The following is a 16,460-nucleotide window of genomic DNA, read 5'->3' as shown; positions in this document are numbered from 1 at the left end:
ATTAATCGCAGGAGTCATCTTGGCATTTTTGCTTTTATTGCTGCCTGAAAGCTGGACAGACAAGGAACTCTACAGCAGGTGCTGTTAAATCGTAAGTTATTGCTAAACAATCCATTCCCCACCATTAAACCACCTCCCCTCCTCCCCCCCCGGTCAGTGACCAACAGGTCAGCGCCCTAAAGTAGGTCTTCCCTGCAAGCCCCCAGCCACGCTTCATTCATACCATTCCAAAAATATGTGAAAATAGTAAGGCACCCACGATCAGAGGTTTTTGATCCCTGTCTCATCGCGGTCTTTCTGTTTATACTATGTGGCGCTCACATTCAGTGCTCAATTTGTAAAGTTGCCGAAGCCATCAAAGGTCGGGTGACCGAGAAACCAGGGCTGCATAATCTTGATTCCACCTCCTGTCTCTTTAATCCAAATACAGACACTTCCTCCCCCCTTTTCTCACTCTTCCATGTTTTTTTCCTCATCCATGATTTCTACATCTCACCGTTCAAGACCTGAAAAGACAGGCACTTCAGTGTCACTTATATCTGACTCTGGAACACCTTCTGCTAGACAAGAGCACCAACCAAGAAAGTCTGTTCTTCACAGCAAAACTAAAACACACCTCTGAAAGCCACCAACATTGGTGGCTCGTACGATGCCACCATTAGAGGGCTATCAAATGTTACTATATGGTTATCGGTCTGTTCCACTTCCTAGTTACTGCATTCCTGAACAAGCAAAATGTATATAAGAAAGACATAGCTTTCAAGAAAGGTCCTGTCCCTTGGCTTGTTTAACAGTGCTGAGGAAGAAATGTTAGTAAGTCGTGGGTCGCAGCTAGTTTACCTTGGAAAGCACCAGGCATCCCTCAATGTCCTTTTGTTTAGAAACTATTACTCTCATTTCCTGCAAATTGCTTTTTTGTTATGAATGTTTATTTATGATACAATCACAATTGGGGCCCACACGGATATGCACCAAATTGGGCACTCGCTTATAATGGTCAGCTACGGTCTGGCATGCCAAATTTCATGTACTTCTGTACAGGAGTAGAGAAGTTCAGAGGGAACCAAAAAAAAAAATAGATGTGTTTTTCTCTATTTTATCTCCCATTAAATAACTTTTGCACGCTGCTAAAGCAAAATCTGCTGAAAAGATCTACACCAAACTTGGCTTGGAAGTTGAACTTCACTCAGAAAGCATGCATGTGTACGTTTTTTTTTATGTGTTTATTGGCATTTCAACAACATACAATTGGAATTCCAAACTTTGCACCGACCTCATGAAACAGATCGTTGACTGCGAACCAACAAAATAGCAACGAGAACCACCCCTCTCCCCCTAAAATCACATAGTAACCGCAGTGGCTTGTCCCACTGCGCGAGCCCAGAGATTGGTACAAATGCAGAACACTCGTCAGGCTTTTGTCGGTTTGATGTAAATATGTTCAGTAGACTTTTGAGATGCAAGCATTTGAAAAAGAATAAAGTAATTTTGAAAAGGGTCAGTAACATTTGTATTTTTTTGACAAATGATATTAATGAAGGAAACTAAATATTTTTTCAGTCACTTTGTAAACCATGTTGTGTGTAAAAAAAAAAAAAAAAAAAAATCCACCTCGAAGAGGCAGCAGCGTGAGAGGTGTCTGACCCAAATAAGTGTTAGGGATACACAGAGGTACGGGAAATGGGGCAAAAAAAAAAAAAAGGGAAAAAAATACAAGTTCGCTAAGGTAGCATTGTGATTTTCCCTAAGATTATGATCACAAGGCCACCGTTTTGTATCTGTAAAAAAAAAAAAAGGCAATTTGCAAGGTTAGTCATGTTTCAGCAAACACACAAGCTCGGAAACCTTCGAAATATAACAGTTGGAGTGCAAAACGCACAACTCACGCCGCGTGCAATGCTCAATCCACCACTTTGCCAACGGGAAAAGATACTATTTAAGGTAAAACCACATTGCAGAGCCCTCCTGTTAGGAGGGCGTTTAACTTCATTGTTATGTGCAGTTTGTGAGGCAGTATCAGTGTTTTTCTAATGCCAATTTTGCTTTACTGTGGTAATAAGCTGAAAGTTGACATTTGCAATGCAGTAATGAATGTGCGGTTATTAGTACAGCTGTACAGTTGCTTTATATAAATAATGTGTTATTGAGCCACGTTTATTTTCACTGCCATTGCACACATATTTATGTGCACAAAGCAAGTCATCCTGAATCTTTCGAGTTAAGTAGAGAAGTTATTAATTTCAATAAGACATTCAATTCAGTACGATAATCTAACGCACTACCTTTAAAACATGAAGTTTAAAAAAAATAATTTTGAATTTTAAAACACAAATGTTTGAGTGTCATGTCTTGCAGAGTTTACATGATGGCGCGACTCAAAGTTTGGTCCTTAGGGCCAGCCAGGCGCGTGGTTCACTCTGGCACTGCTTTCATTTGATATTACCAAGATCGACCTGAACTGCTCGAGGTTCAGCATTGCAATTGGGAGCCAAAGGAGAGAGGGAGCGACAGATAAAATAAGGAAATACTTTCATTTCAGGCTTCGTGAAATATTGATTGTGAATCAGGCAGTGCTTAATTTGAAGAAAAAAAAAAATGAAGTGCCAGGGGCCAAGGTATTATTCATTGGTCCACTGTAGCTTGCACAATCCAAGTCACTTCAAACTGCAGGTATACGTTCAAGTCTATCATGATTTTAAAAGATACATTAAATAGTTTAATGCTCCACTAACGAACGTTGCTTAAAAATGCACACACAGCTCTACCATGTGGTCGTTTCTTATAAATATGTACCACTGTTTACAAATAAGTGCCGGAGCTGAGCACCAGAAGACACTAGCACAAATTAAGTAATGGCATCAGGCAGAACGTATAAATGACTGTGTCTAACAAGGCGATTTAGCAGATTAGTCCCTATCGGTTAAATACATTTTTCTGCAGAAAATGCTGATTTCTACATTCCCAGTAGATGTTGGCGATTTCAGAAATTATGTAAAAAACGTTTTCACATTTTGAAAATCCAAACAGATTTTCTATCACTGTCTGGATTTCCAGGTAAAGAGAACGAATCAGAAAGACAAAAAGAAAGCCACAGTCGAGAAGGGAAGCCACAGTGTCCACTGTGACCATTGACTAGTGACAAAGCGAACACTGATTAAAATGGTAGTTCTGCTGTAATGCAGATTGTGCTTTCAGTAATAGCCAGCGCCTTTGTCACTGAGTAGAACATCTCTTCCGGCTCCTGGGAAGAAATGGTGGCTGGAAAGGAGAACCGTCAGAACTTTTGTTGGGCTCGGGCTAAAAACTTCACGTGGGGCCCCATCTTTGCGCTTCTTCCAGGTGGCAGGAGCACTGGTACCCAAGTTTCAAAGAGAAGTATCCCTCAGGGAAAGCAATCGTATGTCGCCTCCAGCATCAAATCCTATCTTCTGGTGTGGCTGTGTTTTGATAGTTCGTCACCCAACCTTTGACCCTGCTTGCAGGTAGGTCGCTCCCCGCTTTGCCCTCCGCGCCACCTCCTTTCTCCCGTCCTCTCTCTGCCTCATTCTCTGCCGCTGCGTCCCCTGCGGCCTCTCCCGCCTCCCCCACCCCTCCTCTCACCATTCTTTTTCTTTCCCTTGCCCGCTGCTGCATCCCCTGCGGCCCCAGCCCTCTCATAGGACAGGCCCTCCCACCTCCTAGCTGCCACTCCAACCCTCCCCTCCTCTTATGGCAGCCGCGGCGCGCTAGCAGGGAGCAACCATTGACCCTGCTTGCAGGTAGGTCGCTCCCCGCGCCACCTCCTTTCTCCCGTCCTCTGTCTGCCTCATTCCCCCCGCTGCATCCCCTGCGGCCCCTCCCGCCTCCCCCCTACTTCTCTCACAGTTCTTTTTCTTTCCCTTGCCCGCCGCTGCGTCCCCAGCAGCCCCAGCCCCCTCATAGGACAAGCCCTCCCGCCTCCCAGCTGCCACTCCCACCCTCCCCTCCTCTTATGGCAAGCCCGTCTGCACCCATCCGCGCCTGGACTGCACCCAGTGCCAGAACCCCTGGCCCTCCCAGACACACCTACTACCCACTCACCCTCCACACCCTCAACCCAGGCCCCCACCCCACATGCACCACATTTAGCCACACACACACATGGCCCCTTCACCTGCTACACCTGCCACTTCTCCTGCTCATCATCCCCCACACCACACACCAACCATAGCGACCCCACCCTCAACAAACACAACACCCCCAACAAAAAACTCACCCACCCTGCCCCCACCAACCAACCCAGCATCACACCAGCCCCCAACCAGAACACACCCCGCAACAACACCCTCACGCACCACACCAACGCCACCCACCACAACCACCTGAACTGCCTGCTACTCAACATCCGCTCCCTTCACAAACATGCCATAGAACTCTGGGACATCATCACTACACACTCACCTGACATCGCCTTCCTCACGGAAACCTGGACCAACCTCTCCTCAGAACCCGACATAGCCATAGCCACCCCCAAGGGATACAAACTCCAACGCAAAGACCGTCTAAACAAGCCAGGCGGAGGCATCGCCATCCTACACAGAGACACCATCAAAGTCACCACCAGCTCCCAAGACACTATCGGCAACACTGAACACATGCACTTCCTCGTCCATATCAACAACAACAACAACTCCACCCTCAGAGGTACACTAATCTACAGACCACCCGGACCACGCCCCGCCTTCTGCGACACCATCGCAGACAGCATCAGCCCGTACACCCTCACCTCCACAGACTACATCATCCTCAGTGATTACAACTTTCACTTAGAAAACCCACAAGACCACAACACTACCTCCCTCATAGACAACCTCGGACTCAAACAACTGGTCACCGCACCCACCCACTCAGCAGGACACACGCTGGACGCAATCTTCACCTCAAGCCAACACATAGCCTACACCCACACCACCGAACTCCTCTGGACAGACCACAGCTGAGTCTACTTCTTCACCAAACCCCCCACCCCCTACCATCAACACACCACACCACACCCTACCGCATGTGGGACAAGATCCCCACAGAACGACTAAACTCCCAACTGGCCCACAACCCCACCCACACCAACAACCCCAACGCAGGAGCACACAACCTCTCCAAATTGATCACTACCTGCGCAGACACACTAGCACCCCTCAGAAAACACATCACCACCCGCAACATCAAGAACGCCCCATGGTTCACCCCTGAACTCCAAGACTCCAAGCGCAAATGCCACCAAGCGGAGAAAATATGGAGACTAGAACCCTCCTCAACCAACTTCTCCACACTCAAAACCAACATTCGCACCCATCACCAACTCATACGCACCGCCAAAAGAAATCACTACAAGACACGCCTTGACAACAACTCCCAAAACAAAGAACTCTTCACCATCATCAACGAACTTGCCAAACCCAAAGCCAGCAACATAGACCCCACACACACACACACACCCTATGTGACACCCTTTCCAACCACTTCCTCCACAAAATCCTGGACATCCACAACAGCTTCATATCACACACACACCACACATACCCCTATCCCACCCAACTCAACCCCCCCTCTCCCCCAACCACACTATCCACATGGACCCCTACCACACACGAAGAAACCGAAAAAACCATGAACTCCATCCACTCCGGCTCCCCCTCCGACCCCTGTCCACACCGCATCTACAACAAAGCTAGCCCTACCATCGCCCCCATACTCTACAACATAAACTCCTCTTTCGACTCCGCCACCTACCCAGACCCCTGAAAGCATGCGGAAATTACCGCTCTCCTAAAAAAAAAAAAAAAAAAAAAGCCGACCCAGAGATCCTCTCCAACTACCGCCCCATCTCCCTCCCGTTCCCCACCAAGGTTGCAGATAAATTAGTCAACACTCGCCTATCCCACTTCCTCGAAGCAACCAACACCCTTGACCCCTCACAATCTGGGTTCCGCAAGAACCACAGCACAGAAACCGCCCTCATCGCATGCACTGACGACATCAGGACCAAAGTCGACAAAGGCGAGACCGTCGCACTCATCCTCCTAGACCTCTCAGCAGCTTTTGACACCGTCTGCCACCACACACTCCGCACACGCCTCCACAACATAGGAATCCGCCACAAAGCCTTAGACTGGCTCTCCTCCTTCCTCACCGACCGAACCCAGAGAGTCCGCCTCCCACCCTTCCACTCCAACATTACCAAGATAACCTGCGGAGTCCCCCAAGGGTCCTCTCTCAGCCCCACACCCTTCAACATCTACATGATCCCCCTAGCCAACATTCTCCGAGCACACGGAATCACCATCCTATCATATGCAGATGACACCCAACTCATCCTCTCCCTCACCCGCAACCCCACCACCGCCAAAACCAACCTACACGCCACTCTCCTAGACACCGCCAACTGGATGACCACTAACCATCTCAAGCTCAACTCAAACAAATCTGAAGTCATCATCTTCGGCCCCAACAAAACCACATGGGACGCCTCCTGGTGGCCCACTGCCCTAGGCCCCACCGCCCTAGGCCCCGCACCCATCCCCGCAACCTCGGCTTCATCCTCGACCCCGCCCTCTCCATCACACAGCAAATCAATGCTCTAAACTCCTCCTGCTTCCACACACTCCGCACCCTAACAAAATCCTTCAAATGGATCCCCCCCAGAGACCAGAAAGACAGTCACCCACGCACTCATTAGCAGCAGACTGGACTACGGCAACGCCCTCTACGCCGGCACCACACTCAAACTCAAACGCAAACTCCAAAGAATCCAGAACACAGCTGCGCGCCTCGTCCTTGACCTCCCCCGACACGAACAAATCTCACCACACCTCAAATCCCTACACTGGCTCCCCATAGACAAGAGAATCACATTCAAGATCGTCATCCACGCACACAAATCCCTCCACAACACCGGCCCAACCTACCTCAATGAAAGAGTAAACTTCCACACTCCCACACGCAACCTCCGATCAGCCGACCTCGCCCTAGCCACAGTCCCCCGCATCCAGCACACCACCACAGGAGGCAGGTCTTTCTCCTACCTCGCCCCCAAAACCTGGAACTCCCTCCCCACCGACCTTCACAAAACCAAAGACCTACTGGTCTTCAGAAAGAACCTCAAGACTTTGTTGTTCGCCCAGTGACCCTACCTGGCCCCCCCCCCTTTCCCCTCTCCCGCTACCCTCCCCCTTCAGCGCCTTGAGACCCTCACGGGTGAGTAGCGCGCTCTACAAATTTCTTTGATCACCAATAAACAGGCATTCTGCTTTAAAATCTTTAAATCATCAGGTCGTAAAACCGAGTGCAAGGCATGGGGCAACAAGCCCTCTTTGCTCTCCCTTGTCATGGCCTTGCTGGCAAGAGACATCGGTCAGAAGAATAGAGGCATTTACACCACAACTCACAAAAAAGCTCAAGAAAGATGTGCAGGAGAGGATCAGAGACCTTGTGTTTCAATTAGTTTACTTTCTAAACATCCAACAAAAAATGTTGAAAATAAATACAACAAATGCTGCTTACTCGCTTTAATTACTTTTAGAATTAGGGGGTCGAATACTAATATGCATTTTCAACAGTTACTACCGTTTTCACGTATTTTCCAGTGATTCGGTGGCCTCCAAAGATTACCAAAGCTAAAAGATGCTAAGAAGAACTATATGGGAACAACTGAAAACCCTCTCGAATCGATAAGAATTACCTTTTCGAAAAATGTATACTCTGAACATTAAATTCACAGTTGAAGATACAATTTAAATATACCCATCAAAATTCTCTCTCCTCGGTTTTAAAATGATGACTTCTGAACCGCAGGCCTCCTTAATAGGTGGAAAAGACACAGCGAACTACAAACATTAAAATTATCTTTAAACATTCATTTCACATTTCGAAGTGTAATACTCTAGTTCTCTTTTTAGTGTGCAACACGCTCTCAGAGGGCATCTTCACAGCTAATATAAAAATAACATGATCACAAACCTCTGAGATCCCAGGAAGGAAAACTGAATGTGTGTACACTTTCCCTAATGTATCACGGATAAGTCATAATTCAACCCTTTGACAGTGATATTAACTGGAGGATGCGAAACCACCAAGGATAACAGCGTTACTGCTTACAGAGTCTTTAGGCAATCATTCCATGAGTCATTGTGGTTTCCTGCAAGGCAGGTATGAGTAAATGTTTATAAATGCATGCAACATATAGCGCCATAAAAATCACTGTCATGACAAACAAGTGGATAGGAACATGTGTGGATTACTGTACCTAAGAGAGACGTCAGCCGCTTTACATATTAACAATGGGTAGCCGTCTGGATCTCCAGCATGGTGGGGAATCGGGCCTCTTTGCAATATCTTGGGAGACAAAGAACAGTTTAAATCGGACACTCATTTCGCATAGTATCCATTTTCCTGCTACATAATTCGGTCCTTTCACTGCACCATAATTTCAGCGACCCTGTTTCCTTAACCTTAAACGGCTGGTTTAGTGACTTAAATCCGAGGTGACCCTCTGGCGCGTGACTGGGACGGGCCTGGTGGTGGCTTCTCGTCAGTGTCTTCACAGTACCATCGGCAGTGTCGAGGCCCGCAACAGGCCTGCTGATTTATCAAGTACGATGTGATTGGTTTATTAGATTTCGTCTCCGCCTTGGGACGCGGACAACTGCATGACTAACATTTTCACATCTTTTAAGGTCGCTGGGATTGAGGGAGGTGCAATCCTGGCTTTATAATTGGAAACTAAACAATGACCTTCAACACATAAAATGATAATGCGGCACAAGCCTCAACGGCACGCCTCCCATTGGTCAATGGAGCGCATAAACCATAACATTCGCAAGCGAAGCAATGGGTAGTTGTGCCGTGTCATACATTCAGGCTAGACGTGCAGGGCTGCACCAGAGTGCTCTAGAGAAGCGCGCCGTCCACACAGGCCAAACGTACAGTGTTAAAAGCAACAGCATGGTGTTTCCATGCAAGATGAGGCAACCTACAGACAGCTTCGTGCAGCCGACTGCAGTAGCGGTGCTAGGCGAGTGTCATCGGAAAGCTCTGCTGAAAACAAGCTATTAGAGAAAGGTTTGGAAAGGAGACCAGCCAGACAGATTTAAGGCCCTGATTTATAAAGCACTGGCTGCCAAATACTGTTCGCAGTTTGCATGCAGTATTTTTGCGACTGGTGTGGAATTTTGTGGACCAACCTATGAATTAATAGGTTCGGTTTACAAAATTCCCATTCAAAGTGAATAGCAATCCAACCTTGTTTTAGGCTGGTTATTCACCGAGGCAGGTACACACCCACCACTAGCAATAATGCCCCCCGACAGCGCTAGGTCCAGTCAAGTTCTCAAAACAGACCCTGGCTCATCCCCTGGTAGCTTGGCAACCAGCAGGCAGGCTTATTTTAGGAGACAGGTGTGTAAAGCATTACAATAAACTAATATGGTATATAAGTAAGACAACACACAACAGTACCACACCAATTTATAAAAATTGCAAATATTTTATCCTTAGAATTACACCAAAAAGACAAAAATACAATATAAGGGACCAGGGTTATGAATTTTTCAAGTTTAAATAAAAAGATATGCTTTTTAATGCTTAGAAATCAATAGCACCAACCGGGGACATCAGGTAACACTTGACTAGGACAAAGTCAAAGTTTGAGGCGACCGCGATGGACCTTTGCTCGGATGCACCGAGGGGGAGGCCTCGGACAAATTTGACCTTTGCGTTTAGAAACTTTTTTGGATCTTCTCTCTCGACATCATGCGATCCTCCTCAGCAAGCTGATTCCGATGCAATGTTGTCAGACTGCTTTTCCGCTGAGCCACAGTCAAATCCTGCAAGACTGGAGCTCCTGAGCCTTCAGCGGGACAAACCTTAAATCCTGGCCGGGTTGCAGTTGAAGTTATTTGGTTTGACTCACGATGGCGAGTAGTCCTCCACTTATGGAGCTTTTTCCAAAAGTTGCTCCAAATTTCTCTAACTTCTTCCTGAAGTTTCTCTTGTGGGTTCAAAGTGTCCAAAACACATCCATGGGTCTAGAAGCTCTGGGAAGGTCCTTGGAACTTTAGGACCACAGCTCTTATAAATGCACCTGGACAAATCCTTAAAAGGTCCACTAGATGCACTCCAGGCTGGGGACTTTTGTGAAAGTTGGGGTAGGTAAGCTCTGTTAACCTGTTGCTTTCAGGGTGTCCACTCCTGAGTTCTTTTTGAAGCATGGTAAAGTCCATTGGGCTGCTGTTCCTGTGTGCAACAGGAGCAGTACTTCAGGGTGCAGTCTTCTGGGTTCCAGGCCAGGGTTCCAGCAGGGCAATCCTGCCTGTTGTTTCAGGCCGCAAATTTGATGTGCAAATGAAGATCAGCCACTTTTATTCAATCATCCTGGGGACAGGCAGGGAACCCTCTGGTCCGATGACCTGCAGGGTGCCACCCAAAAGCATGACAACTTCCTTCAACATGTGGCATCTTCTGGTCTCAAAAAGCACTTCACTTTAATGTTCAAAGAGGAACAATTTTCCTCCAAAGAAGCAAGACGTAGTAAAAACAACCCACTGGTGTGGCTTATTTCCATTACTATTCCCCCTCTGGACATCTGCAAATTCCTTTCCTGAGCCCACTATCTATTTGCAGGGTATGGGTTGAGAGGGGAGGCTTGGCTAGCATTCCTTACTGCCCTGCTTCCTTTGAAACCTTAGTTTGATTTACGGAGTCCATTTTCTGGCTTGGCCTCAGCATCTGCCAACCCCCTCCCCCATCAGATAACCTCTGCTCAGTGCAGGTCACTTTTCACCTCATCAAGCACCCTGGCTATTCCTGTTAGGGCTGACAAATCAGGAGAGGCTACTAGCAGGCTGGAATTAGGTTTATAGAAAAGAAAGTCATAACTTTTTTTCTGTACTAGTTAAGATAAATGCAACATGGCAATTTGCTGGATTTATCATTACAATTTATTTGAGCCCTTTCAGGACACCTTTATCTACCTCTTAGCCACACTTATGCTTATGGAAAATATTCAAATGTTATCCTATGGAGAGCTAAGTATCTACAATGAAGAAAAATGAAAGGTGCAGTTTTTCCTTCATCACGGGATATAAAGCACATTATATAATGTCCCTGCTTATAGTTACATGGCACTCCACCCCTGGGGCATTTAGGGGAGCCCTTGGGGGTGACATATGTAAGAATAAGGTAGATTATCACTTTGGAAGTACCTTAAATCCTAAAGTCAAATTTGCATACATTTTTACTTTTTAATGGCAGTCTGCAAGGCAGGGCTGCCTTTAAAAAGGACAGCAGGCAATACAGCAGTGCACACGCTAGTGCAGGAAATCTACTGGGCCTCTAAAATCCCTGACCTATTATATACTAGAGACTTATAGGTATTTTGAATCCCCCTTGCCCTATTATTTACTAGGGATTTATTGGAGTGTCATTGCCAGTTGTAATTGTGACACTTTACCGTATACCTTTTATTCAGAGCACTTGGCCTGCGCCTGATTGGCAGACGCCAGGTGAATATCAATGAGGTAGGTTGCAAACTGCAAGTTACGCTAATTGGATGCCATCACAGGGATGATAGTCCGCTGGGGTCAGCGGACCACCATGATTGTGATTGCATTGAAACCCCAGCCTGTTTTCCTTAATGGAAATAGGGCTGCAGCACAACTGAATATTCGTCAACATACGTTTTTGTCAATTAACAAAGGTGAAGGGGTTGTGTGCAGACACTTCCCCTTTTGGGAATGGCTTACCACACCAACCTGTGAGTTGGTAGTTTTTTGCAACCTTATTTTCTGGTCTCAAATTGATATAGCTCCTAAAGAATAGCTGTTTGAAAGAGCAATTTACAACACCAGTTTTTTTTGTGTGTTTTTTTTTATTTTTTATAAAGAGTCTGTAATAATTTGCTGAATCCTGAAATGGAGTTTGTGCATATTAAAATGTTTTTACGACTGCAACCAGTAAGAACCGATTTGTGACCACGCAAGTGGCAAAATTAATCCTCAACAATTTGTTGAATTCAATCATCTTCTCTATAGTCCTCCTTTATCAGGCCACTCAAAAAAAAAAAAATAGCCTTGACATATCACTTCCAGATGACTAGAAACAATGATCTTGTGGCCCATTCTTATGATAAATGACAGAAAGAGTTACCGCCACAGAGATCTAAGAATTTGTTGAAAACAGCAACCTACTCTCGGACCATCAAAAGGGCTTTTAAAGAGGCACTTAACCTGCGCTGCCACCTATGACCTGAAAAATGTGGAAAGGAAGGGAGTGGTTGCACTATTACTGCTACATACATATGCTGCATTTGACACAATGCACTACCAGACCCTCCTTCCTTGCAATGAAACATCCTAGACCATACTCATCCACCAACCTCAAGACACTCTGCATTTTCTAAAGGCACATCCTTCATCTAAGTAACTCCAAAGATACAGAGAGCGCATAAACTTTTGCTTGAATTACTATTTGCGGATCAACCCGTCCACAAGATGCAGAACACTAGTGGAACCCCTTTATCACTACAAGCCTTGAAATTATAGTATACTGTTCCAGCCAATACATCTCCGAATGGCGTTCTTGCTGCAAAAGGCCTAATCAAAGTACTACCTCTAGGATTTTCACCTTTTCATCAGATGAAATATGATCATTTCCACTACTTTTCTCTTGCTGCCTTATCCCACCTCTTGTCATTCTATACGAACAAGTCTATTAAGAGAGAAAGAGATGATGGATAAGGAGAGTTGAAATACTGAAGAAGTCGCAGAGAGAAGATGAAAGAGAAAAGGAAGTGAGGTACAGAAAGTCATGAAGGAAGAAAGGAGTTAATAAAAGAGGTGAGGTAACGAGCAGAGAGGTGAAAATGTGAGGTAGCAAATAAATGGTGAAGTAAATAGAGGTTAGGAAGTGAGAGCTAGAGAAGAGAGTGAGGAGCTAGTGCTATGTGAGGCAGACACAGAAATGAGGCAGAAGGGTGAAGAGAGAAGAAAAGAGGTGTGAGGTATATAAAGAGAGACCCAGAGCCAGATGTACAAAGGCAGTTACTTGTTGCAAACGGAGACTGGTAAAATGTCTCTTGGCATGTACAACCCCTTTTTGCAGGTCGGTAACCTATTTCCGACTCGAAAAGTATGTTAACAACTATGTTAGGAAGAGGCATGCCAAGGGCATAAATTCCTAATTGCCATTTGCAGGGGGGATGGAAAAATGTTTTGCGCCCGGGAATACAGTTGCAAAACTTGTGGTTACCACCAGCTTCAAGTTGGTAGTAACTCATTTGCAAATGGGAAGGGGACCCACCCCCCCAAGGGACCCCTTCCCCTTTGCGAATGGTACTGAAAAAGACTTTTCAGAACAGGCAGTGGTCCCCGGACAACTGTCTACTCTAAAAAAATTAAAAGAACTTTTCATTTTTAAAATGCATCCTGTTTCCCTTTAAGGAAAACTGGACACATTTCAAAACAAAAATACTGCTTTATTGAAAAAGAAGTCACAGACATGGTGGTCTGCTGACCCCAGCAGCCCACCATCGATGTGACTGCGGCCATTCCCAAATTGGTCGCAAATTGCAGCCTGACGCATGAATATTAATGAGGCAGGTCCCTTGCAACCTCTTGGGAATCGCAAACAGTGTGGTTAACAATGTTGTACATTTTGTTTTGTTTGCAAACCACAAATCGCAAATCATAGGTTGCAAGTCACAAAAGGTCGTACATAATTGATTTGCCCACAAGCACACAGGATTCTGAGGGTTGCTGGGACTTGAAAGTACTTTACAGCATTTCTATTTTTTTCTGGTCTCTGGGAAAGGTGCCTCACAGCCAGGCCTATGCAATTGCACACCCCACAAAAGCCTAAAAGACACTGGGGGCAAGGTGACAACACCTGACACCCTCCAAGGAGACCTCTGCATACTCCCTCCTCTCCTGATCACCATGGCCAGAATGTGGTGGCCCAGCAGGGAGTACTTTGGGGAAAACTGCTGCTGTGCTGGGTCAGACACATTGGGGGGCTAGTGGCGAGATGAGAATATCCCAGGGCCCCTCAGTGGCGCTCAGCCTGGCTCGGGTGGGAGGAGCCATGGCCAAGAAGAATACACATTACATTGGCCTGTTCTGCCAGACTGTAAGGCTCTGTGGGCCGGTTAACTGAGGAACTGATCAAACCGGCCCACCTGTGATCCTGAAGCACCGGCCAGTTCCCGACTGCCCGCCTTCCCAATCCGACCCTGCCTAGAAGGTCATCTGCTTCGGCAGCCTTAAAGACCTTCCGTTGGCTGCCTATACCTAAGAGGGTGCTATTTAAAATTATTTTACGGACTCAGATGTTAAAGCAAGGGGATTAAGTTCTTAGCATCAAGGTTCACCCAGTATACTACAAGTAAAACCCTCGGGAAGTCTGCTTAAACCGATTGTCTTTAGGTTACAAATCAGAGGAGGTAAATCTTTTGCGGCTTTGAGCCGAGACCAGGAACAATCTCCCCAGCCAATTAAGATTCATTGATTCCGATATCACTTTTAGAAAACTTGGATTTTTGGAATCCCCAATACACTTTGCTACTCTTTCATTCTTTAATGCTAATTGTTACGTATTGATCAAGACTGCAGACTGCCGCTATAGCGCCAGGATGGTCCTTTGAAAGTGACCATCAATGTCCAATTCAATTCAGGGGTAAGCATAGCAAGAGAGGTTATCACGCAGAAAGAGACAAAAGAGGCAGTGCGTCTGGCAGTTCTAATGATGATCACTCTACCCGAGGGGCCAGAGGCAATTCGTCACCTCCCTTTAAAACAGATCTGAAAGCTGTAGCTCCCTCCCTCTTTACTTTTCAAAGCCAAGAGAGGCTTCTGTGGTTAACTTGTAATGAACTACATTATTATAAAAAATCATCGATTAAGGAAAACAGCCACCAGATGGCACTACTACATCACCGATCGATCACACCGTAGGAAACAACGGGCTTAGAAACATCCACACCAGTGAAGACAGCTATTACTCTACGAATGGTCAACCTAGGCATACAGAGGACTTCGAAATCTCGCATTGGGTCACAGCTATGGATTTGATTCTCAAAAACAAGTTGCATCTTAAGGTGTAATTTGCCGCTTTCCCCAGTGCTGCATAGATGGAAACAGCTAACAAACTGGGTGGGAACCGCAATGCTCGTCAATAAAATACAGTAACAATATCCTTTCAAGCACTCTGTGGTAGCCGTGCAAGCTGTCTTTCCACATGTGATGAGCGGTTTCCCTACACGCTACACACAACTCTAATGCAAAACGCACACCTTCCATGATTCTGTGGCTTGCACCCGCAAACCGTACTTAATTTGTTTCTCCCGTCCACCCACTTTATCTGGGTTCTTCTGCACTCCTGTCACATAGGGGAAAATGGTTTGTATTTTACGAGGCACATTCAAGAGGCGCCATTTTACAATTGGGACCTCCTATGTGAGCCATAGTGTAACCGCCAGTGAAAAGGAGTCATTTCTTGCTAGGAGGTGTTGCCTCGTTTCTCACCTGCTTTTGACTCAAAACAAAACTTCGATGGCGGGGGGCTAGAATCAGTTCCTTTGTTAAACAAGCTGCTGTAACAGCAGCTGCCGGTCCTGGGACAATGCACGTAGTAATGAGGATCTCATTTACTTGGGTTCAGCCTTTACTGTGTGCAGTATGAGAAGCTTTCATGCGAGGGGGAGAGAGTCCTCTGATCAACACTGGTTCAGTAGGAACAGAAAGACCACATACAAAACCATCAAGGCATCTTGTTTGAAAGGGACACGATCCAAAACCTTTAGAGACAAGCCAAGAAAAACTTTATTTCGAATGTTAAAAAAATCCTTACAAGTACAGTCAGCGACAATAAAATACACACTATAACATCTAAAGAAGCATCAAATTACAACGTCATACAGCAGATTTCAGAAAAGCACCAACAGAAAAGCATTTGAAATGCAATGAGTCTTGCGTTTGCTTGACTTCGAGCTATTAGCGTTGTAAATTCCTAACTGGGCTTTACATGCCACATAAATTGAAAACGAAAAGTAAAACAGTTGACATAAGCGAGCCAGTTCAAAGCACCATGGCCGCCATGAGCATGAGCGTTTAGGAGAGATACAAAAGGAAGAAGTTTGCTTGCAGTCAAACTTATTGGCAAACGTGCAATTATCCATGTAACAGGGTCGACGGCCAAGGCAGTAACAAAATTGTCTCAAGGAAAGAAAAACGTAAAGCATTTACCAATGATAACAAAGGATTTTTGAAAGGCAAGCCCATGAACGAGTGCGTGATGGGCATGCAGTGGGTGTGGTTAAAAGCCCACAGACAGATTACAACAAGGCTAGAGCACTTGCGCACTCAACCTAAACAGGCAAACTCATTTCTTAACATCTGAAGAAAACCTAAGGCAACCTGACATCTTTTAATGTTATACAACCTCAGAAGAGGTAA

At 45.9% G+C, this 16,460-nt stretch overlaps 1 protein-coding gene across 3 annotated transcripts in view; it reads right to left on the bottom strand.

Annotated features, from left to right (window-relative positions):
* The window catches only part of LOC138284364 (uncharacterized), a 228,662-nt gene that overhangs the window by 119,205 nt on the left and 92,997 nt on the right, over nt 1–16,460 (bottom strand). For 2 of the 3 annotated variants that reach the window (XM_069223057.1, XM_069223059.1), the window contains one exon: nt 8,261–8,349. The exons of the other annotated variant lie outside the window; for it this stretch is intronic. The gene's annotated coding sequence lies outside the window, so the exon portion shown is untranslated. The remainder of the gene's footprint in view (nt 1–8,260; nt 8,350–16,460) is intronic. 3 annotated transcript variants of the gene reach the window in all.

This window comes from Pleurodeles waltl, chromosome 3_1, assembly GCF_031143425.1.
Source record: "Pleurodeles waltl isolate 20211129_DDA chromosome 3_1, aPleWal1.hap1.20221129, whole genome shotgun sequence".
NCBI lineage: Eukaryota > Metazoa > Chordata > Amphibia > Caudata > Salamandridae > Pleurodeles > Pleurodeles waltl.
The sequence above is the reverse complement of the archived record's forward strand: the minus strand, read 5'-3'. Positions and strand labels throughout refer to the sequence as shown.